Source organism: Strix uralensis, chromosome 14 (assembly GCF_047716275.1).
Source record: "Strix uralensis isolate ZFMK-TIS-50842 chromosome 14, bStrUra1, whole genome shotgun sequence".
Classification (NCBI taxonomy): Eukaryota; Metazoa; Chordata; class Aves; order Strigiformes; family Strigidae; genus Strix; species Strix uralensis.
In genome coordinates this window covers 10,817,559-10,840,267 of record NC_133985.1, presented here as the reverse complement: position 1 = coordinate 10,840,267, position 22,709 = coordinate 10,817,559, and the positions used below count along the sequence as shown (strand labels likewise).

The 22,709-nt window shown below is 44.6% G+C and overlaps 1 long non-coding RNA gene across 1 annotated transcript; it reads left to right on the top strand.

Moving 5' to 3' along the window:
• The first annotated feature begins 228 nt into the window (after window positions 1-228).
• On the top strand, window positions 229-21,331 carry LOC141949726 (uncharacterized). Its single transcript, XR_012630844.1, has 4 exons — window positions 229-618; window positions 1,299-1,779; window positions 3,618-3,841; window positions 20,940-21,331. It is a non-coding gene; the product is annotated as an uncharacterized LOC141949726 (long non-coding RNA).
• The last annotated feature ends 1,378 nt before the right edge of the window (window positions 21,332-22,709 follow it).

Sequence of the window (22,709 nt, the reverse complement as noted above, 5' to 3'; positions counted from 1 at the left end):
ACTCTTGTGTTTTACAGCACCTGGAAGAAAGCCAGGCACTGGAGAGAGCAAGCAGGACTATGCAATACTACCGTGCATCAGGACAGCCTTAAAGTGAATGTCATGTATTCTCAGCTTTGAGAACTGAATTCCATGGGTTGTAATTGAATCCGCTGTCAGACCCATGGGGCTCAGTTCTTCAGCTTGGATATTTCTGTCTTCACATACACAGGAGATCAAAGAAGCACTTGATCATTCGCTGACTCTTCCGGATGGTGATAGCAGCAAATAGGAGAGAAAGAATAACTGATGTGAATCATTTAACAGGGAGGCTGCATTGCAAAGGCCAGGCGCTCTCATGTTAAATAGTTATATAGTGATTGAATCTTTTCTTAGCTGATAGGCTCTGTGTTGCTCCTCACTGTTTAACTCACTCTGTTCTTTCCTCTCATTTTTATCAAGGTTACATATAAATCCCTGAGATATTGTTGATTGAATGATGGTCTCCAAATACTGCAAAGAGGTGCAATGCTCCTAACGGCAGCTATGGTGAGCTGCACTAGACCAGTGAAACCTCGACCTCCCCAGTCTGAACGCCAAGTTTGCCAACTGATAATCTGCTGTAACCTTCTCGATCTGGTACCACTGCTGTGCAGTTATTGTTTCTTTTGCTTTGTCTTATGCCAAATACCCATTTCAGCAAAAAACCCCTCAGTTGTGACTGTAAAGAATATGCATTTGCACCAGCCACCAGCACCCTTACATAAACACAGATTTGCTTTCCTGAAGATGGTAATGTGCTCCCAAAGTGTTTGGATTAGGGAGCTTCTAGTGTAATCAGTGATGGCAATGTGTGTGCTGTTTGAAGCCTTGGCAACACAAGCATCCCCTTATAGTGGGATTCATTCAAGTCACAGGCTGATGCTTTTTTTCTTGGAGGATCTATGTTCAAATTTTTCATTCAGGCATCAGGAAAATAGTATTTGTGGTCTTTAAGCATGTAAAGAGTTATCATTACCAATGAGCTTTCCACCTCTTTCCTGCAATAATAACACCATCCTAAATTACATTTTTCCAACTCAGTAAAGTGGATCATGCACTGATCTTATTCCTGTAGTGCAATGCTCTTAAAAGCATAGAAATATTAAAATCCCACAGGTGCAGGAGCAGCATGTTCAGCTAAGTAGCTTAAAACTGTCATGTGCGTTTTATTCTGAAAATGTATTTACACTAAAAATAATCAGATATAATCACTGTTGCCTGTGGATACAGATGTACCTTCATACTGATGTGCTTTTCATATAAATTTTTATTCTAAGGGTTGAAGAGTTTCTTTGTGGCTGTCTGAAATGTATCATGCTCACCAGTCTAGAAATTATAGTACTTGGAAGAACTCACCAGTTCCACCAGATCCTGCTGTCGGAATATCCATTAAACAAGAGGGAGTAACACACAAAGCAAAGGACGATACTGAAGCTTCATTGTTTTCACTTCCTCTATCATCCCTGCCTGAAAAAATAAATTAAAGGTCAGAGTTAGCAAAATCTGCAAAAGAAGAGAGAGCAACAGAACAGTTTTACAGGATGTCTAACTCAGACAGTGTGGTGGATGTCAGATGGCTGAAGGCGCAAAACTTCGTCCATTTCCTTCACTATGAAGCCCAGCCTCCAGAAAGTGATGCAGCAGAGAAGATGATGTGTATGGTGGTAACCACACAAGGCCACTGATGAAGTAAAGATGGTCTCTGGTACAGGAGTCTTTGCAGTCCCCTCTCTTTGAGAGCAGTCCTCAAAATGTGGTGTAAGTAATGCTTTTTTTTCCTCAAAAGTCTACAGTAAATCGTGAACTAATAATAGCACTATTGATGTTATCTCAATTTAAGCTTAAGTAGTTAAAACATGGAGGGGTGAACAAGTCACCATTGTGTGAGGGAACCATGCCTTTGGTGAACTGCAAATGGGACATCACTACTAAATAGCTGGTAGCTACGTCTGCGTGCTGCTGAACCCCCCAAGTGCCACAGACTGCCTGTGTCTAGGTGAAAGTCATGAAACTTCTGTCTAGGTCTTGAGCTCCAGCTCTCCCTGAATGTTGACCTTGCATGTAGGAAAACAGTTGTACAGCCCATGTGTAGCGAAAAAGTAGTTGGTATTTGTGTCCTGGGCAAGTGTATGTTCTGATCATAGCTGTTCATGTGAAAAAGAGTGAGGGAAAGAGCTGTTCCCAGAGTTTGTTATTCTCAAGCCTTTTTTCTCTCAAAGCTGCCTAGGTGTTTTCTGTGCTCTACAACTGCTGCAGGGTGAGAGAGAACAGATTGAAACAATTAGGCACAGGACTATTTTGAAAGCAGAAGCAAGCCTGCCTTTCAGCCCCGCAGTGACCAACCCATCAGTGTGTTCTTCCTTTGCCACAGGCTACAGTAGCTACTTTCAAACCTTGCTTGCCCTGGATGACAAGGCATGTTCTTTTTGGATATTCTTGGAATCTTTAAACCAGATGATAAGTCTTCAAGTCTCACTCAGACTGTCCTACTGACAGTGCCGTGTCTTTCCAGCAGAATAGAAAGTGGTTTTAGCATGTGGTTTCAAACCAATGTACGTTCTGCCTGTCTAATTATGCTGCCTCGCTGTATACATGTTTATTCTACTTCAGTGTGACCAGGGCAGTCCTCAGGATGCCCCAGCCTGCAGCTCAGACCCCAGCCAGCCTGCACGGGGATACGTGCCTCTCAGCACACCGAAGTAATGCAGTGTCACAGTACCGAAGGTTAAAGCAACTCAGTGACTCATTTTCTGACGCTCTGTCAGATGTATGATGTGTTATGTGTATTAATTGATACAAGTCCTTACTGAATTCACCGGCTTTGTGCACAAGCACCAGAATTGAAAGCACTGCAACCCTCATGACTGCATCTGTTCTGAAGGTTTTTCTCATCTCTTTCAATTCCCTGACTTACAAAACTGATCTCTTTAATCTGGTACTCTAAATGTTTCATTTTGGAGTGAAATTCTGATTTGTCATTGTGCTTTTTTTCCTCTTAGCAGAATCATTTAGGTGAATTCAGCTATATTTGTTAGTGTTGCTATAGATTTGAAACTTGATTTTGGGGCAAGTAAAGCATTTGCTAAAAAGATATACCCTTTCTCTATCCTTTTCAAGCTAATATATGCCACCTTCTGGTGCTTATTCACAGATCTTACTCTGTTTATTTTCTTCTGAATAAATCAATGGGCTGAATCCCTCTGGCACAGATCTGGCAGACCAGCAAGGCTGCCTACATTTTGCAGATGAATAAACTGAGAGTCCAAACACTTAAAATGGAGAAGCAGCCCTGAATTCTGGTGCATGCTTGTTGCTCTTCACTTGTGGCTTTCTGCTTACTATTCACAACAAACAAATGAGGACAAACTCCTACACCCTTCTTCTTCTGGTATGAGCGTGCCCCAGAGTCACCCACTGCCGCTGTGTGGTTTGCAGCCTCCCACTCCCTTGGCTGACGTTCTGTCCCCCCTTCTGGGTCCTTGATCCCTCACTGCCTGTCTCAGGGCATCTCTCTTGTGGTTTTTTGGCTTTTCTCCCCCGTATATTGTGGGATTGTCTCTCTTTTCTTTTTTTTTTTTTTTTTTTTTCCTCTGTAGCTCATCCCCCAGGACTCTTTTCTCCCTGCTTCAAGATAGTGCTTGAATCTGGTGAAAAAAAGCAAAACTCATGAGTGCTGGAAGGGCTTGTGCACTACTTCAAAAGCAGAATGGAAACAAATGGTGAAGCAACACAGAGAGGGGAGTGGACAGAGGCTGACGCAGAGAGAGGAGCTGCTGCAGCAGTAACAGCTCTGTAGGTGTTTGCATTTTTTGCATTGCAGGTAAGGTGGTGCCCTGTGGCATTAAGCACTGCTCCCTTTTGCTTCTTGCCACCCATCATCTCCTTAAGCCTCTGCATTTCTTGTTCGTACTGTGTGTACGTTGTCCAGTGAATGCTGATGAGAGGTGTTAGTGCAGGCTGCAGACAGGTGTTTATTCTCAGCAAATGATCTTAGGCCTTTTCAAATGAGTGGCTGTGCATTGCACATTCCTCTAGAGATGGCTCTGCGCTTGCTGCCCTTTGGTACCCCAAGACAAGATAGCTGTTGCTGACTGTGGCTCATCTTTTTGGCTAACATCCCTTTTTGCTTCCAGGAAAATGATGAGTTTATGTCAGGTTCAGTAATCCTGATGTCTGCTCAGTTGAGAGAAATAGCACTTTAATGTGAGCATGAGTGTGCATGTATATATATGGAAACTACAGCTTTGACAAGCCTCTCATCTGCCTTGGAAAAGAAACAGCAGGGCTTAAAAGCTATGGAGTCGCAATATGCTGACTAAGGTCACTAGTTTTCAGTGACTCACAATCTGTTTTTCTGGCAGCCCAACCATACAGCAGGTTGTGCTTTTTTTATCTTCTGTTTCTTTCCTTTAAAAAAATTCTACATCAGAAAAGTTAATACCTAAAGATATCCTGGAAGGTCTGTCCCTTTGATGGGTTACATGCACTCAGGTATAGAAATCTCTGTTCACTGGCATCCCTCCCTCACTCTGCTGTACTAGCCTGTTTTTGCACTGGCAAGGAGACACTTCTAAAATTTACATTAGGTTAAAGTTATTATGAAAGATATTTGCTAGGTTGTCTTTCTGATAGCCATCCTTGTCCTCCATTCTCTGACTGCTTGCTGCCGACCTGGAGACGACTGTTGGGCAAAGCCAATGTGCAATTATCTCACTGAGGCACTGAGATGTTTCTGGCTGCCATTAAGCATCTAGTTTCTAAAATGGGGGACTTTTACACTTTTTTTTTTTTTCTTTTCTGTGCTAAAGATGGGACTTATACTGCCTCAGCCCTTATGGATCATAGACTCATAGAATCATTTGAGTTGGAAGGGACCTTAAAGATCATCTAGTTCCAACCCCCCTGCCATGGGCAGGGACACCTTCCACTAGACCAGGTTGCTCACAGCCCCATCCAACCTGGCCTTGAGCTCTTCCTTGATTACTTGGAATTAGTCAAAGAATGTAATTTGTTAGAAGAATCTGCCAAGATAGGATAGTCTTACTTTCATTTTTGTAAATTATTTTAAGGTCTTCTCTGACTTTCCTCCCTTTTGTTTTCCTCTTTTATTCCGCAAAAATTTTGTTGTCTACTACCTGTTGAAAAAAACTATCAATTTTGGAACAAACAAACGTACAGGCATTGGGAAAGACAATTGTTTCAAGATGCGAAGAAAATTTTAAAATCAGATTTGAAATAAAAATTCATTGCGCAGAAGATTTCTCTGTATGGATTGATATCTGTTGCTTGCCTCTAAACTCCACTGCAGTGCAGGTGATGGCCGAGCACCACAAACCTTCATGCATCGCCGCCACAGTAACAGGCAGCACTTCCACTGTGCTGCAGAGGTACCTCTCAGAAGCAGGTCATAGAGAAATGAATTAATTTGTATAAAAATAATCATCACTGGGATGATTCTTTCAGATTCATAATAGTGTATTAAATAATGATCATTAATTTGTTGTTTAGAAAAAAAAAAAAAAAGAACCCAGCCAAGCATTTCCACTTTCTATAGATAGCAATTCAATTACTATTGTGCTGGAGTTAAATCTCTTGGTATTCCTGTGAGAATTTTTATTCTTTATTTATTCTCATTTTATAGACTGGGACACAGGGACATACTTGGCTGGGGACACAAAATGAATCTATTTGAAGTTTTCTAGGAATTTTGCCATAGTTAATATCACTGGTTGAAAGGCGTGCGTATAAAGGAACCTATCAGTGTTGCCTGTAGCTCAGTCCTCCTCTGAACAGATGCCCACAGTGCAGAAATGTCCATTTTCTGCTTGCACTGTTTCTCAGAAAGTTGCTCTGCCTGTTCCTGCCAGGGAGAGATCTTACAGGAGAGGAAAATGCCTCCTGATGCCCATGAATCACCAAACACTATGGGAGGCAGGACCACCTAAATCACAGCCCCACTTCAAAAGCCTCCTGATACATTGTACAGCTTCACTTGTTCTTCACATTTCCTCCTTTCTGTGTTTCCCTGTGCAAGCTCAGGCAAGGAAGAGATTTTCCTGGATACAGAAATCTGTGGCTCTGGTGGCATTTTTACACACATTGCTGCCAATCAACTGGTTCATGCAGAAAGCCCTTCAGAGCGGACCTGAGGCCACAGCACATCCTTCACTGCCTGGCCACGTGCACCATGGTCAGGGGCTTAAGAGTGGAAATTTTTATATTTTCCAGCATGAAAACAAAGCTCTTCTCTTGACTGAGAACTCATGCAGCGCTGACAGCATTTGCTGGGGTGCTGCCAAATAACAAAGGGCAATATTTTCTTTAAAGAGCAGAAAGCATATTAAAAGTTTCTAGGCCGTGTTAGTGAAAATCTCAGAGTCACTTGATTAGGAACTTGAAGTTAGTCGGACTCCTTCCAGCTTCCCCACTTCACCCTCGTTTCTGCGTGATACTGCAGCTGCTCTGATGAAAAACAGTTATTTAAAAATTTGCTTGTAGCTATGGCAACCTTCATGCACTGTATTTCAATTGAAACTCTCAAACAGCAGCAGAAGTTTCTTAATAGGATATTTATGAAGATTTTAGTCTTTGTACATTTTAAAATGGAAATATTCCATTTCTAAAGGGGGGTTATCAAAATCTCATTAATTTTGGAACTGCATTTTTGTTTTGAGAGCTGTTGCTTAGCTCTTTTTTTGTGGGGTTTTGTTTTTGTTTAAGATTCCTCTGGTTGCTTTAACGCTTCAGAACCTGAGACCTGGGGCACTTTCCAAATGCTTACTCCTCTCCTGCCTGTGCCTGGCCTCCCACTCACTCTGGCAGATGGCTGGTTTTGTAGAGGCTTGGTGGAGGGACAGGGCAACCAGTTGTGGTGGGATCAGGCTGGCGGGGCTGGAGCATTGCCAGGGATCTCATACTTTGTATTCCCACAGTAAATAACCCAGGTGGTTTATTTAGCCCTTTGCCCATGCAGTTTCCAGGTGTCTGCCTGCTCCAAGAGAAGCAAATAGGGGTGCTTGCAGTTAGATTATTTAGTACCTCCATGATATTTCAATGTTTCTTCTCAAAGGCACGAACTTTCAGAGTGTACTCAATTTGTCTAGGAATAGTCACAGTAGGTTTTAACCTCACAGACAACTCAGTGTGCTAGCTGCACCTTGGAAGGGTTAAGTTTGCAAACCTGCTATTTTTCTTTTGTTTTCTTCCCTTTTTCTCTGTGCATTCACACCTTCAAACTCATGAGGATAAAAGATATAAATTCTCTGCTGAGATATAAATTCTGCTGCCCTAAACTCCCTCAAGCCCTGATGATATGTTCTGGTGCCTCTGAAGTGTGGATAGGTCTAATTAATATTGTTTCTTGATCAATGGTTTTGACACAAATTCATCAAAAGAATTTATGTAATTACAACTGTAACAGCAAGGGCTTTTTGCTAGGAAGCTCCCAGTGCTGCAGTGGGGAAGTCTACTCCTAGCGAGGGGGTTTTTGGCCTCCAGTTGCTGTAGGTGCGTGACTGCCCCATCCCTCTTGTTTGGATTTTTTTTGCCTGGGCAGGTTTGAAGCTACTGGTTTGCACTGGAAGATGCTTGACGTGTGGACAGGCACCTTCCTCATTTAGGACAAGTTTGTATAACTGAGCATTGGTACCTTTTGTCTGTACCAACTTTTTGTCTGACCCATATGGTGAAATGTTCGTTTTTGGAAATGCCTCACAATAGGTTAAAATGAGCCAGCTGAGGAGGTGTTACAGGGTATTCAAAGAGGATTTTTGTGTTTCGTTGTTCTAATCTGCAGAAAAAAGAGTTGAATCGATCACATTTCTCACAATACTTCTAAGAGAAAACATGTAAGAGATGTGAAACATTCAACACCCTCTAGCCCTCCCATCCTGCATTTAGGATGACTGACATTGTCTCTACCCTTCTCCTGGCACAATGGACATCCAGTGTCTAATTTGTATGCCACATCTATTGCTGTGATCAGAGGAGACAGGACCAGGACACAGAAGAATATGTGCCTATTAGATAGGCAGGGCTCTAGAAGGGGAATTGCACTACTTCAAAAGAGATTAAATTAAATGATGGAACTTTGCAGTCCATTGACTGCGCTATACCAACTATACTTTATTCAGGGTTGTGAAGCTCTAATGGAGATTGGAAAAGCTGCCAAAGGGGCTGGAATTATATCTGTATTGGAATGGGAAGTTTCTGGTTTGATAAGAAATTAGAAGGATCGAAGAAAATAAGGCTGGGTGGGATCTTAAGGAATCCTCTAGACCATGCAATGTGCTGAGAGGCATTAATAGACATCAAGGAGGTGCAGGGCTTGGGTTCAGGGCGGGATCTAAGCTCTAGCAGTTTTATGTTGTAAAATTGCCCTATCACAGTACAACCACACATCAAAGGATTTGCACAGCGCTGCATGCCTTTGGCATGGAGGTGAATGCGCAGGAGTGAGGAGAGCTGAGGTGTGCCCGTCCTTCCCTGAGCACCAGCAAGGTCTTTTATAAACCAGCACGGTGTGAAAGAGGCTGTGGATACAGGGCTGCAGAGACGTCATCCAGCCATGTCCGTCCTCTCTTCCACTGTATCCTATGCAGATAATAACTTGGTCTGCCCTGAGGATTAAAGCTTTTCTGCCTTTTTTTGGAAAGTGCCACGTGCAGCATGCAGACAGGGCTTCACTGCATTGCCATCCGTATGCTGTGGATACAGCAGGATCAATGCCAAACTGTGGATTAAAATAGCATTAACACCGTCTACTTTGGGACATTGTACTGAGGCCGTCATAACATGAGCCAAATCTTTCTGACTTAAGAAAAAATGTTATCTTCTGTTTGCATAGAGGCAGTCAAGAAGCTGTGTTAGAAGCTATAGCATACCTTGTTATGTTTTTCTGGTTTGTTTGTTGGTTTTAAAGTCAAACTGTCTTCTTTCAGCAGTTGGAGAAGGTGAGCACAGTCAAAAGGCCAAAGACAGGGAATGATGCTGGGATAATTTGCTTCAGCAGGATTTGTGCCCTGTATAAGCTAACTTGCAGCTGGCGATCCACCTTTGCTTAGATTTCATTTCAATGGGAATTTTCTGACTCACTTTTTATGATGGGAAGATGTAGATACATCTAACTCTTTCCAGCAATTCAGTGCTTTTAGCTGCAAAACTATAATGGAATGAAAAATGCAGTTTGGAAAGTAGCCAACAATGTTGGTTTTGTTCTGTAGTTTCCCACTGAAAAAAAGGGGGAGATTTTTCCCCTGCTACTCAAAACACAGAAACAAAATCTAACAACAGCTCACAACTGGAAGGAATTGACCAAGTAGATACATGAGCTACAACTTATTAAAGCTGTTTTCAGCACCTGTTTGGAGGAACCACTGAATCACTGCACCTCCTCAGCCCTCACCGGGTCGTGCTGCTGCCACCGGAGCAGCTTGTGGTGGCTTGCCCTGCTCTGGCCTGTTGCGCCTGTGGCCTGGTGGTGCTGCCAGGCCCAGCTCTTGCAGGATATCTTACACCGAAACAAACGTACAAATATTTATAAGACCCCTTTAAACATCTGCCTGTCACCCATCTGGCTTCCTTTATTCAGATGCAATGCGATGTTTCCAACGTATCTAGTCCTTCTCTAATTTAATCCATTAAGAGTTTTAAGACCCACTACTCCATCACTTCATAGGAGCTCTCCAGCGAAATCTGGTGGGTCAGTAATTTTGAAATTAGTCTTGGTAATTTTCTTAGCGTTTCAAGTTTCATTTCTCCCTCCTGGCTAGACACATGGCAAGCTCCGGCCTCGTATTTCTACTGTTTGGTTTGACTTCAGGGATTTTCCTCTCTCCCCTTAATCTTGCAGTTTGCTTCCTCAGGAAAAAAAAAAAAAAAAAAAAAAAAAGTGCTGTGAACTGCTGATTAAATGAAACTATCATCTCGTATAAACCCCTTCTGAGGTCCAAGAAATTTTGTGATAAAGCCTAGTTCTCTGGTGCAAACTCCTCAAAATTGGCTGAGAAACTGAAAACGTGCATATTTATTTGAGCAGAACAAATATTTATAGGAGCCTTCTAAGCTCTGGCTCCTGCCATCTGGCTCTGCTGCCTCGGAGGCGCTGGAGCCTTCCCGGCGCGGCTGGCCCTCGCCTACACGGGCGGGGGAACGGAGGGGCTTGGCGTGGCGGGGCTTTTCCTCCCTTTCCCCAGACAGCGAGAAAAGTTGCGACGCTCGTTTTACCCATTAGAGGGCAGAAATGTAACAGCAAAGACCGTGCAGAGCGCGGGGGGAGCGCCCGCTATCCCACTTCCCTGGCCGCGCTCTACCGCGCCTCTCCGCGCTGTAGCGCTGGACCGCCCCGCTCCGCGCCGGCCCGGCAAACGGGCGCTGAAACCGAGCCCTGTTAGTCCGGTTTGGGATCCGAGTTAATCCACTCCTGCTTTTCAAACACATCACGCTCTTCGTTTCAGAAGGGAAAGGGAAAGGGAAAGGGAAAGGGAAAGGGAAAGGGAAAGGGAAAGGGAAAGGGAAAGGGAAAGGGAAAGGGAAAGGGAAAGGGGTGCGAACTAGAGTGTGGGCATCTGGTGAAATCGGTTGCTAAGTGTCTGTGAAGCATTTGGGGGGGGGGGGGGGGGAGACACAGAGAAAATGAACCTTTGCCATTTAATGCTATAGGTAGCAATTGTGAAAGAGGTGTTTTGCTTTAAGAATATTAGTGAAGAATTTACAGGTGGTACTGGAACAAGGGGTAAGGTCAGTAAGGGGATGTTCTCACAACCATTATTTCTACTGACTGGCACTGGGAATTTGTCCCACTCCTTTCCTGGACTCTGCAGGAGAAGAAATTCAGTGATCCCAGGCTCATTTAATCAAAATAGCTCTGCAGTTGCCTTTGGTTCAGGGACTGTCTGTTTAAACAGAAGATTGCTCATGTGAACCTCAGAAACATTTGCTTCGTCTCCTTCCCCCTTCCCCGAAGAAGCCTGCTTTGCAGCAGCATGTAGCTCCCTTCCAACAAGCTGCCTGCAGAGCTACTTGGGAAGCCAAACACAGCTCTCCAGATTTATTAAAATGCATTGCTTGCTTTCTGTCAGCAGTGCTGATGTCGGTAAGAACAACAGGGCAAACACCTTAATAGGCAAGCCAAGAGCCTGTGTAGTGTTTATCTCACACAGACACGAAGTTTGGCTATGGCTCAGCTATTGCATTACAGGCAGCGGTGTATTGGTTTCGAATGGTGTTGGAATTAAGTACAACTGGGCCTCTGTAGAAGCCTAGGTAGCTGCTGAGCACAGAGCCGGCTGCCTCCAGGACCGTAGTCTGAACCCAGACCCAGTGCAGACCATCCTTACAGGTGCAGCTCTTTGGGGGCTGTATTGCAGCAAAAGAAAGCTTTTAGTGGGCTCAGACTGGACACAGAAGCTGAAAGACCTTGTCACCGTGGAGGTATGAGTGCTGTGAGGGCTGGTACTGTGTGCAGGCCACTCTCCGTCACACACTGACGAAATAAAAGAGAAAGAGGCAGCTCTTCAGGTGCTTTGCTAAGAGAGCATATTACAGAAATAGAAACAATTCACCCGGCATTGCCCTCCCGTGGGTAGAGCCGCCTTTCCACAAGGCACAGAAGCACCAAAAACTCTGCTTCTTCACACACAGGAGAGAGAATAGTCTCCTCTGCTGCCACTACTGCAGAACTACTCCAATTAGTTAATAATTTTAATGGTAGGGGTATTTTTAGGATCTGAAAAGCTATGGCTGCTGTCCAAATCTTCTAGGTCTTTTTTTATGTGAATAAATATTACAAATATATGACAGAGAGATAAAGAGCCTCACTGAATAGCTGCACAAAGAGGCCAAAGGATAGCACTGAATTGCTGAAATAAACATGCATCAGTGGATGTAGATATATCTCACCTGGGAGAATTGAAGTCCCTTTTGTCTGAATGTCTAGCTGTGACCAACTGGGATTTCCATCCCATCTCAAAAGATAGAGACATTGGTTTAAAATGCTTAACCTTTGTTTAAGAGTTGCTTCAGTAATGACTCATGGAAGAGACTGTGGTGAATTGAATCACTACTCAAATTGTCTACTGTGTGAAGAATTTAGTTGCAGAAAAAAGTTTAGTGTAAAACCTCTAAGGTCTAAGGCAATCACAGCCCAAACTGCTGTAATCATTTTAACTTGCTAACTTCTGCAGTCTGGGCTCAGCCTCACTGCTGATGGCATTTTCCACTGCAAGATTTTTCTCCTACTTTTCTTTGGATTATGTTGGTATTGCCTAGTGTCCAAATATAGAGTAACTCAATGCTTCCATTCAGTGCTTTTGTATGTAAACCGTGTTAATCTGTTCTAAGCAGCAGAGCATCTTCTATAAGCTGATATTTTGGCACCTCCTTTGGTCTGTAGCTATTTCAACTTTCCTGAGCTGTTTGAAGGGGAAATGTGTCCTGGCACGGGAAGCAGAGCTGCAGCGCTTAAAGGCACTGAGGTATCTTCAGCCGGTGGGACTCTGCCACCAGAAGAGTCCAGGCCTACATGGACATGCCGAAATTGTGGTGGTAATGTTGCAGACATGATCTCCTGCGTCAAAAGGAGGTACTTTGCTCCTAGCAGGTCAAGGACTGATCAGAAAGGTGAGGACTTTCTGAGGAGGTTGAAGTTTTAGTCTTTAAGGACAACAGCTGCTATGAAGCAGCTGGTCCTAAGGATGACAAGGGCAAGGGGCTAAGGTCTAACCAGGGATGTCTGTGAGCAGCCTTGGCAGAGGGTATCCAAGATATCAGTGACTCCAAGAAGCCATACAGGCAGCCCTGCTCCTTTCTGCACTGTTGAGTAAGCCAGTTCTCAGCTCTCTGCCCACCAGCACTCACACAGCCTCCAGCAGCAGAACAAACAGCCTCCAACACCTCCGTTTGTACCCAAAGAGAGGTGCTGCCTTAGAAGCTGCAAGGGAGGAGGGGAATCAGGAGCCAGCTCTGTCTGCTGTGGGCAGAGCTGCCTGGTACAGCCCATGTCCTGCAATCCTCCCAGCTGTGCCAATCGCCGGCTGTGGGAAGGACCTGCGCAAGAGGCAGGGCTTATCTCACTGTTGTGTTTCATCAGCTTTTCTTGCTCATAATTGACTGAGTGTTGGACGCATAATCTTGATTCAAGCCAGGGAGAGTCTTGCAGCTCCAAAGCAACTAAGTGGAGAGACCAAGCATTTCATGGGAATCTGAGTAACCTGTTGGGGGCGGGGAGGCACGAAACCTCAATTTCCCACAGTGAGTGATGAAATAATTACATCATAACTGACAAAGCTGCTAATTTGAAGGAGGTTAAATTTCCCAAGGGCAATACTAAGATGACAAGCTTTCAGCTCTGGTGTGTCATTTACTGCTCTTCCTTGTGTTGATTTTTATAGGGGTTTCTGTGGCTGCTCAGCAAAATTAATGTGGCAGAATGAGACCCTCAGGTGGGGGGATGTCATCACAGAGCTTTTCACATATTTCAAAAGACATATTAATGTTAGGAGAGACTATCAGTTACTTACTAGTTTGCTTCCCAGCCCACACCACAAAAATTTCACCCAGCAGTTCTTGCAGTGCTCCCAGGAGTTATTGGCAGAAGCAGCTCCCTGAAGCTAAAGTAGAAGAGACAATTTAATGTGACTGAAGTTTAAAAAATGCTTCTCCCCTTTCTAATACAAATTATCTGTGATGAATTATCACTCCTCCTAGGGTTAGGAAATAAGCCCCAAAATTTATACCCAGCAACCTTTAACAGGTGTGCATATACAGCCTCTTTGCTCTGCGACCCAGGAGAATGGCTTCCTAATATTCCTCTTAAAGACTTAGTGTTTGTGTTGGGTTTCCTGTAAATTCATAGTGTTTCATTTGCAGCCAAACTGCAACAAAACCCACATAACGATTAGGAATCCTTGCACGTAGATACAGCAAATGCAGTCACAAGATTGCTAAATAGAAATTGCTCTATCTTTAAATGATCATGAGCTGTCAGCTGTTCCTTTGTTCGGATTATTATAGACACACATAAAACATTTGATTGAATGCTCCAGTTTTCACCAGCTAGAATCCAGACGGATGTCTGATAAAATAACAAACACACCCCACTCCACCCCTCCTCAAAATCCCCTTCCTGCTTCGACTGGATTTCTCCCTGTATTGAAGTCAGTATTTCATGGACTAAATTGGACAAAGCAAGCAAACAATCTCCTTCGCATTGATTTCCAAATCAAATCATTGTTAATCACATCAATATTCCCAGCTGATGCAATGGTCTTGGAGGCCAGTTTTCTGGCTCAAACAAGCTCCTCTGCATAGATGCCATGGAGCCCTCTGTGTGTGCTGCCCACATTAATGATTGTTGGAAACATTCAGGTCTGATTCTCTCACCTCTTTTTTCTTCCCCCTTTCCACTCACGCAGCAATGAAGAAATAGAAATACCATTCTTCACTTAACATTGGATTTCTAACCTCTCTCAGTGATGTGAAGGGGGCAGCTGTGTGGTGAGCTGCTGATTTCTGGGGCTAAACTCTGCTCTTTTGTGGTACAACTCTGATGAGGGGTGTGACAGCTTAGGAGGTATCAATCAGAGCTGTGCTGACTGTGGAGCAGAAGCCTGCTCCTGCAGACATTTGTCCAAAGGATTAATTGCAAATCCATGTGCATCTCTCTATGTTCAGTGAGACGCCTCTCATGCTTTAAACGAAGTAAGTGCTTGTGCTTTGGGAGGATGACAATCAGGGCACAAACAGTGGAGCTGCGGGCTGACTGTGGCAGGAGCAGCGCTGGCGTTGGTGCGGGTAGGGATGCTGGCAGGACCCAGGAGGAGCTCGGCATTGGCTCCTGTCCCCCCAGCAGCTCTGCCTGAGGTCAGGTCTCACCGCAGGGCTGTGAACAACGCCTTCCCTCCTTTGCAAAAGAGGGAGCAGAAAGGAAGAAAAGGTGGCAGGCGCAAACGTGACTGTTTCCAGCAATAACAAGAAACCCCAGCAGTGTGCGCACACACAGGCAAATAAGCACACACAAACACACACAGAGCACATCATGATCCAGTGTAGAGGAGCCTGTCTGAGACCAGATTACTATTAATGGTCAGTCTGAAAAGGAGTGGATGAGCCTTAGAGACTAAAATACCTTCTCCCAGTTAGACACAGCTCACAGGAACTCTGTACACACGTGGCCACAGCTGGTTGGGAAAGCATATGCTGCCCATTTGACATGTAATAAATGTACCCTGTCAGATAAGCAAGACTTCAGGACTATATGTGTAGCATCTATTAGGAATGGCAAATTAATTAAAAGTATGAACTAATTAACCTCTCTGCCTCTTCCTTTGCCAGGGCAGTGAGGCTCATCCTGCCATAAGCTCCGCAGCAGCCTGTGCTGTGTCCTGGGCAGCCCTGGTTTTGCTAATGGCCCCCATGCTGCTCCCTGTGCATCTGGGGACTGAGGTGCCCTCTGTGTAATGAGGCCACTGACAGTTTGATGATGCTTTCTGTAAAAGTGTTCTCCCCTGTGCCTTTACTGAAATAATCTGTGGACTGGCTATAATACGGCCTTAGGCTGGTGTGTGAGCTGTAGAACAGAGTCACCAGCAGAGGCTGAGATTGGAATGGGGTTTTGAAGGGTTTCTGCCTTAGAGGAAACCTGATGAGGTGAAAAGGGCTCTAGAAAGAGACATAAGCTTCTCTTAAGATGGTTGAGCTGAATTTAGGGAGTATTGTTGTAACATACAACCCTTTGAACTATCCTTTAGCAGAGTAGGCTTTGTATAGCCTCAAGGAAGCTTTAGCCAAGGGGAGAAGGGGGCTAACTTCAGATCCACCATAGTTGACCTGCTAGAGACCACAGCGTCTGCTGCAAATGGCTGAGACTGCGCACAAGCTGGTGAGCACAGCAGGAGGTTCTGCAGGGGCTGCGCAATCAGCCCACGTCAGCGCTACAGGTGGCTTCACCCTGTGAGAGTTAGTCTTTATTCTCTTGCTGTCACATTTTCCTGTCTGCTCACTTGTAAATCAAATTGCCGTGTTCTCTGATGATAATGTTTTACTTCTCTGAAAGTTACTATTTGCACAGTGGCATCTGTACGATGCTATTTTCCCCTCTGAATAATCATTTTCATAATCTGAAACTGAAAAGAAAACCCAAACAACTACCATGGAAGAAAGGAACATTCTCATGGAATAAATTTCCATAGACTCAGTTAAATTTCCCCGTAAATGCATATTACTTCTGGAGCTTCCTGTGAAAACAGCAATGAAGAGAATTATTCTGCTCAGTTTTTACCTACTGACCCTACCAAATACTTTCCTCAGCATGCTATCATCAGAGGTGTTGTAGAGCTGATGCATTTGCTATTTTCTGTTTAATAGAGCTGATATTCAAATGGAGTGATGTCCCTTGTCACAAATATAATTTCATCCTTCTACTGCACTTGCCAAGAACAATGCAGTGGCCTCGCTGTTAGATACTGTGCTTGGTTCATTACTTTAAAATATGTTAGCACTTTGTTCATAATAGGTTTGATGGCTTAAACAATATAGGTGCTGAATTTTTAATGGTAACAATAAGGTATTTATTTTATTTGTATTTGAAGAAGGAGCAGGAAACACAAGTACCTTGTGAGAAATCTTGGTTTTGTGAGACTAAGTCCAGTTTTGCAGCCGTGCTGGAGGATGTCAGCACCCTTTTTCAAGGTGACCCCGAAAGTGTTGCAATTACTACAGGTAATTTGCCATTTAAGGCTGTTATGAAAAATACTTCAGGGGCTGTTGCAGCACATGGGTGAGTTTTACCTTTATCCTCGCAGGCCAGCAGAGAGGGTCTGGCCAGCCATAGGGTCTAAGCTGCATTCAGAGGGAGAAAATCTCGCCTGTTCTCAAAGCACCTTTAAATCAGTGGCAGAGATGTTTCTTGTGGGGATGCTAAATATGACGTAGGAGCACAAGCATGGGTTGGGGTTTCAGGGTCATGTGGCCATTGACACCATCTCCACTACTTCCTTCTAGACTACTGAGTGTTATGTTCAGATCTGATGTGTCCAATTAATAGTGAGATTGAATCCCTACAAAGTGTACCAGAATTATCCTGCAAGGAGCAGAGCATGAAGCTGCAGCAGGGTAGGAGGGAGGGGACCAGCTGTGGGTCCTTGCAGTCTGGAGCAGCTCACAGCACCCCATGCTGCCAAGGTGCTGGGCTGGTTGGCTCCTTACTGAGGAGTTTGGAGGTGTAGCCAGTGATAAATAACATTACGGGATGCTTTTTGGATAAAGCATCACTGCCTTGCAGGGGCACCAGGCTTCCTGGGGAGAAGCATGGTGGCATTTCTGCACATGATAGTCTGCGCTTCTGCTCATGGTGGGCTTCAGCTCGCCCTGCATGGCTGCTGCTGCTTCTCCTCCTGGCTCAGCCCCACACAAACCCCTTTCCTCAGAGCAACTGCACGTTCCTGTTGACATGCCCACAAATAGCTTCACCCGTCTTTCCCCTGCTTGGAAAAAAGTTAAGAGGCTGCACAAAATTTCCATATTGCAACAAGAATCTGGGGGTTCCCCTGGGCAGGACTCCCCAATAGCATGTGAGGAAGAGAGGCAACATTTCAAGGAAGGGACATTTGAGAGTATTTCTGCAAAAAACAGATAATACTTTATTTTTAAAGCCTTGTGCACAAAATTTGGCTTCCTCTGAAACTGGAAATTGTCTCACAGCAACATATGCTAATTCATTAGATGAATTTCATTCATTGAAATGCGAACTAGGGTAATTTCTTCCTACTTTTGAATGCAAATTGCAATTCAGCCTTAACTATGGCGGTATTCCCATTACACAGGGCTGAAGAATATCTATAATATTTACTTTACTCTTGCTTTTAACTTAGCAAAATCTTTTCTCAATAAGCTTCATCTCATCCCAGAGCAGCCTTTTGTGCTGTTCCTTATGTTGCAGTTTTGCACCGAAGGGTTGGCTCAGCTCATGAGGGTAACAGCATCACCAGGGCTGTAAGTCTTCTGGACACCTGGGGGGACCATATTGTGACTTGTTTCATTCCTGGTGGGAACTGGGTCTGTCCAACCTGCAGCAGTCTAATACTCACAGAGCAGGGGTCTGCTGAGGCATAGCCAATCATAGAATCATAGAATTGTAGAACAGGAAGGTCCCTTCATAGAAGGGACTGTAAAGATCATCTAGTTCCAGCCCCCTGCCACCGGCAGGGACACCTTCCACTAGACCAGGTTGCTCACAGCCCCGTCCAACCTGACCTTGAACACTGCCAAGGAGGGGGCAACCACAACCTCTCTGGGCAACCTGTGCCAGTGTCTCACCACCCTCACAGGAAAGAATTTCTTCTTTATACCTAACCTAAATCTTCCAGTTTAAAACCGTTACCCCTCATCCTATCCCTACACTCCCTGATCAAGAGTCCCTCCCCAGCTTTCCTGTAGCTCCCTTTAAGTACTGTCAGGCCACTATAAGGTCTCCCTGGAGCCTTCTCTTCTCCAGGCTGAACAACCCCAACTCTCTCAGCCTGTCCCCATAAGGGAGGTGCTCCAGCCCCTGATCATCTTCATGGCCTCCTCTGGACCTGCTCGAGGAGGTCTATGTCCTTCTTATGTGGGGGGCCCCAGAGCTGGACCCAGCACTGCAGGTGGGGTCTCACGAGAGCAGAGTAGAGGGGGAGAATCCCCTCCCTTGACCTGCTGGCCACACTTCTCTTGATGCAGCCCAGGACACAGTTGACTTTCTGGGCTGTGAGTGCACATTGCTGGCTCATAGTCAGTTTTCCATCCACCAGTACCCCAAGTCCTCCTCCACAGGGCTGCTCTCAATCCACTCACTGCCCAGCCTGGATTTGTGCTTGGGATTGCCCCGACCCATGTGCAGGACCTTGCACTTGGTCTTGTTGAATTTCATGAGGTTTGCATGGTCCCACCTCTCCAGCCTGTCCAGGTCCCTCTGGATGGCACATCCCTTCCCTCCAGTGTGTCGACCGCACCACACAGCTTGGTGTCATCAGCAAATTGAGGAACTTGCACTCACAGCTCTGAGTGTGACCATCCAACCAGTTCCTCATCCACCAAGTGGTCCATCTGTCAAATCCATGTCTCTTCAATCTAGAGACAAGGATGCAGGACAGTGTCAGAAGCTTTGCACAAGTCCAGGTAGATGATGACAGTTGTTCTTCCCTTATCCACCAGCACTGCAACCCTGTTATAGAAGGCCATCAAATTTGTCAGGCACGATTTTCCCTCAGTGAAGCCATGCTAGCTGTCACCCATCACCTCCTTATTTTCCATGTGCCCTAGCATAGTTTCCAGGAGGATCTGCTCCATGATCTTGCTGGGCACAGAGGTGAGATGTCTGGCTTATTTTCACTTTGATTTAAATGACCAGTTAGTTAATTAATAGACAAATAGTTAAATAATAGACAAATAATAATAGATGAATTTTCTTCCATTTTGATTTGCAATTTAAATTAATAATTCTTCCAGCAAAAACAAACTACCTGAATAATAACACCATTATAACCTCAAGGCTTCTCTTCGGACTGCTTATGAAAATGCTGCATAACCTCCATCAGTAGAGAACTTGTACTGAGCATCACAACCATTGAAAGAAAGAAGAGGAATAGCAAGAGGGAGAGGAGGAGAGAATGAAGTTCACTTTCCCCCATACATTAGATTGTTTCTTAAAAATTGTTTTGATAACTTTTTTTCTGCTCACATTAGACTTGCCTGTGTATTTATGTGTGTTATTCTCTCTGTATGAGGCTAATGACTGCCTGAAATCATTCACTGAAAGCAATTATTTGGACATCCCTCCATGTACTTTAAAAGGTGACAAAGTATAAGGTTTTCGTTATTGTTCAGCTCACATCTGGAGTTGACTCCAGTCCATGTCTGGCACACCAAGTCAATAGCCTCACTCTATATTCCACTCACATCTTTTCCTTCCCTGAATTTATTCTGTCTGACTTGATACTGCCGGGCGATGTAGCCACAGGAGGAACTGTGCAGGAGAGAGCGATCTGGTTTGTGTTAGGAAGCTGGTGTGAGGAATTAAAAGCTCCTGTTGTGACAGAGATGGCAACAAAAGCAGAAAACTTCTTCGTGCAGAAGGAAAAACTGTCAGCTGAGACATTCGGAAATGATACATGGGTATTGAGCAGTGACTTTCACACTAATTTCCGAAGTGCTGTTAATGTCAGGCTAGGTCAGGTCTTGAAGCTTCCTTGCCAAAGGCTGCCTGGTGACGTTGCTTCCCACCACTTGTGGCTGGCTGACGGGATTTGTTCCCACCTACGATTTAGCATAACGGACACATGAAGTACAGTGAGGAGAAAACAAATCCTCTTTAATGCCCTTCCCTCCCATTCCAAAATCTTGGGGATTTTGTGTGCTGCTTGCACATAACAAGGAAAACCAACTCAAGCTTTCCCGTTGCAAGGACCACCAGAGCCACGCTGTTTGTCAGGCAGTGGGAGCTTCCCGTTAAACAACGTAATTTCCCCACCATATAATACCATTGCTGCAACCTCCCACTGCTGTCACCCATCTCTGAAGGGCCATTAGTGCCCAGTCTGTAGATGCTTGGGGTAAGCAAACATCTCAAGCTGAGAAGTCTGGTATTGGTACATTACAAGAAAATCCCTCAACCTTAAAATTGCTTATGGTAAAAAGCTCCAATTTGTAGATATCACTGTCTAACAGACCAAACCATCTCAGGAGTTTAGGAATAAACCTGGCGTACACTTGTGTGCCTGGTTATGGGGCGAGGGAAGACTGGCATAAAATACGAAGAAGCTGTGTTTGAAGGAAAGGCATTTTAATAAACAGTCTTAAGCTTCACCTTTCAGTATTTAAGTCACAGTGCAGCTTCCTGCCATTATTAGAGCAGTTAAAATGCAATTACTTTTTCATCTTTATTTCAGTTCTTGAATAATTAAAGCCACTTTACGTCAAGGGTGATCCATAAAAGAAGGCATTTTGCATGTGAAAAGCAGCAAAGGGTGGAAGACCTTGGGGTATCGGGAGTCAGCAGCCGAGCAACTGAGATTGGTAATGCTACAGTAAACCGCCTTCTTTGCACAGCGCTACAGGATCATGGAAAGAGGCCAATTGCTGGATTTCTGCACTTTATCTTGATTAAACGGCTGTTTCAATTTGGTATTCACTCCTTTCATATTTGTAATCACTTTAAGATTTTCATTTTATAGTATTCACTTATTTAACTGCTTGTTTCCTGCCAAATCTAAAAAAAGAAAGGCTTTTCCCTCCCTTCTCCTTGCTGCAATAAAGGCAAGAGTTTACACAAAATTACTTCTATATTTAAAGTCTCCTGATGTAAATCTCTGATTGCTTTAAATAGTCAGAGCTGGTAGATACTGCAAATAAGTATTGGAGTGAAAGATCCTGAGCTGCTGGGGGAGGCTGACAACTGCCGCAAGCGCGTGGGCGCGCTGATGGGCGTCCCTGGGGCACGGGGAGGGGTGCAGCACCCCTGGGACCTGAGTGGGTGCTACCCCTCCCCAGATGCTCCAGAAGATTTTGGGGATTGCTGTGATTCCTTTTCAGGTGTGTGCTGCCTGCCTGCGAAGGGGCTGTGCCCCCTGAAGGGTCCTGCAGTGCTGTGGGGTTGGGAACGGGAGAGCAGAAGCTGCCAGAGGCTCCATGTCGTGGGCATTTCTCCAGAGACACAGGAAGAGGAAAGATCTCCCCATGGGGCTGCAGTGATTCCGGACTGCCAGCAGCAGAAAAACAACTCCCTTTTCGTTCCTTATCACCCAAATGGAATATCATCCACCTTGTATCTTAGCCAAGGTAATGGGAAAAGAAATACAGTCTAAATGTGCTGGAAAGGATGAAACCATCTTAGGTTTTAATTTTATTATTAGAGACTAAAGAAATCAACATATTCTCAGGCATTTGCTGGACTAGTTAGCTTTATCACACTCATTTGTCAACACCTTTTTACTGATGTTGAGGGATGTAATTTAAAGAAAGTGAGCAGCAGGAAAGTTAGAAATCATCTGAGGGAAGCTGCTTTGGAGAGAGGATCAAAAGTAGCAAGTAAATGCCTTTGGTATTGCACATTGGTCAACAGGTTCTGCCATTACTATCCCCTTACAAAGCCAGTGAAATGCTTTGGGATCCTCAGAGGTGGCAGCATTGAACTCTGAGACATCTGTATGGAAGGATTAGGTGGCAGCTTCCTGTGGCCAGCCCCAATCCCAAACACCTCAGCCATGGTAAACTCAAGAGTCACTGCTAGCAATGATGGCTGCAGACATGAATGCCATTGCGCAGCTCAGCTTGGACATCGTTTCAGATTACAGCTGACTAGCTAGGGCAAGACCCATCCAGCTAATCTCACCTGTCCAAGAATTGCACTGTGCTGTAAATTGGGTTTAATTACTGCATTTTAGGTATAAATAGCTTTTGAACTGCTGAGGGACTGTGTAACTAGTTTGTGAATCCAGTCCTAGAGAAATGTATTATGAAACACTTTTGCTTTTTTGCTCTCCCAAGTTGACTGTTTTTAGCATATACCTGCAGAGGGCACAGGGAAGGGCAGGAAGGCTGGCTGAATAGCAGAGTTGCAGAAAATCAAACTGGTCCTAAAACTTGGCTGGCTGCAAAACTTTATGAAGAGAAAAGGCAGCCGGTGGCACAGCCCTGCTGTAGCAAATCCACAGGCGGTG